Source organism: Schistocerca serialis, unplaced genomic scaffold (genome assembly GCF_023864345.2).
Source record: "Schistocerca serialis cubense isolate TAMUIC-IGC-003099 unplaced genomic scaffold, iqSchSeri2.2 HiC_scaffold_1379, whole genome shotgun sequence".
NCBI lineage: Eukaryota > Metazoa > Arthropoda > Insecta > Orthoptera > Acrididae > Schistocerca > Schistocerca serialis.
In genome coordinates this window covers 30,001-32,500 of record NW_026047601.1, presented here as the reverse complement: position 1 = coordinate 32,500, position 2,500 = coordinate 30,001, and positions in this window count along the sequence as shown.

Genomic DNA, 2,500 nt, shown 5'->3' with positions numbered 1-2,500 from the left:
CGCGTGCGCCCACGCACCGCGCGGCCAGCACGCCGGGAGGCCCCCCCTCACCGGCCGGGGACGGTCCCACCCAGCCACCGCCGCGTATCGCTTCACACCCAGATGCCATTCACGTTCGTGGGCATGGTGGGTATCGCTGGAACAACCGGTTGGTAGCTCAACCGATCGTCGCCATCACTGATTCACCTCTAGCGAGAACAACCGCACCACAACGGTTTACCAGTTGTTCATTTGCGTAACGTCACCAGCAAACGTAGGCGTCCATCGCCATTTGCAAATTCAACGATTGTTGCATGCCTGTGTCAGGTGCCACGACACACTATGTCTGCCCACATACACGCAACAACATGTGCACGCTTCGCGAACACGTGGAAGGTGGCCCCCGTACGTATGCGATGTCCATTGCGCGAACGACTGTCAACCGGCCTCTGTCGCATGTCGCAGATGTGGAACGCAGTGCACCATGCTATCACGGTGTGTGAGAAGAGACGACTACGTCTGACAACACGCGCCACTACATCAACAGACGGCTCATGCTGATCGCCATCCAGGGCATACCACACTGCAATCCAGCTCTTATAGGGAGACGACACGTAGCTGAGTGCACAACATTTGGACCGCATGGTTCGCCGTTGTTGGCGCAGTCGTTGTACGGTCACATGTACCACGATGTATCATTCAGTACATGAGGACCAATGTGCAGTACAGTGTGTGATTTGGACGTACAACATCAGCGGACAGTTGACACAGGCCGTACCACAGCGTAGGCTAAGTGCTTCGCCATGCGAATGCCAATGAACAACTGCAAATGCCAATGAACAACTGCAAAGGGCATTGAGCATGTACGTCCTGCTGCCATCCACATTACAGTGTATAGCTGCAAGGTGTTTAACATGAAGCGATACACTGGGGACCGGGCAGTGCGAGTAGCAAACTATATTGCGGGGGTTGCAGTTAGGCAACACTACACTAATTTAACGCGTCGTATGACAATTACAGAGCAGGTTAAGGCCCAACGTGTGTTGGGTTAAGGCCCAACGTGTGTTGGGTTAAGGCCCAACGTGTGTTGGGTTAAGGCCCAACGTGTGTTGGGTTAAGGCCCAACGTGTGTTGGGTTAAGGCCCAACGTGTGTTGGGTTAAGGCCCAACGTGTGTTGGGTTAAGGCCCAACGTGTGTTGGGTTAAGGCCCAACGTGTGTTGGGTTAAGGCCCAACGTGTGTTGGGTTAAGGCCCAACGTGTGTTGGGTTAAGGCCCAACGTGTGTTGGGTTAAGGCCCAACGTGTGTTGGGTTAAGGCCCAACGTGTGTTGGGTTAAGGCCCAACGTGTGTTGGGTTAAGGCCCAACGTGTGTTGGGTTAAGGCCCAACGTGTGTTGGGTTAAGGCCCAACATAGGTTGGGTTAAGGCCCAACATAGGTTGGGTTAAGGCCCAACATAGGTTGGGTTAAGGCCCAACATAGGTTGGGTTAAGGCGCAACATAGGTTGGGTTAAGGCGCAACATAGGTTGGGTTAAGGCGCAACATAGGTTGGGTTAAGGCGCAACATAGGTTGGGTTAAGGCGCAACATAGGTTGGGTTAAGGCGCAACATAGGTTGGGTTAAGGCCCAACATAGGTTGGGTTAAGGCGCAACATAGGTTGGGTTAAGGCGCAACATAGGTTGGGTTAAGGCGCAACATAGGTTGGGTTAAGGCGCAACATAGGTTGGGTTAAGGCGCAACATAGGTTGGGTTAAGGCGCAACATAGGTTGGGTTAAGGCGCAACATAGGTTGGGTGAAGGCGCAACATAGGTTAGGTTAAGGCGCAACATAGGTTAGGTTAAGGCGCAACATAGGTTAGGTTAAGGCGCAACATAGGTTAGGTTAAGGCGCAACATAGGTTAGGTTAAGGCGCAACATAGGTTAGGTTAAGGCGCAACATAGGTTAGGTTAAGGCGCAACATAGGTTAGGTTAAGGCGCAACATAGGTTAGGTTAAGGCGCAACATAGGTTAGGTTAAGGCGCAACATAGGTTAGGTTAAGGCGCAACATAGGTTAGGTTAAGGCGCAACATAGGTTAGGTTAAGGCGCAACATAGGTTAGGTTAAGGCGCAACATAGGTTAGGTTAAGGCGCAACATAGGTTAGGTTAAGGCGCAACATAGGTTAGGTTAAGGCGCAACATAGGTTAGGTTAAGGCGCAACATAGGTTAGGTTAAGGCGCAACATAGGTTAGGTTAAGGCGCAACATAGGTTAGGTTAAGGCGCAACATAGGTTAGGTTAAGGCGCAACATAGGTTAGGTTAAGGCGCAACATAGGTTAGGTTAAGGCGCAACATAGGTTAGGTTAAGGCGCAACATAGGTTAGGTTGAGGCACAATATAGGTTAGGTTGAGGTACCGTATAGGTTAGGTTAAGGTACAGTATAGTTTAGGTTAAGGTACAGTATAGTTTAGGTTAAGGTACAGTATAGTTTAGGTTAAGGTACAGTATAGTTTAGGTTAAGGTACAGTATAGTTTAG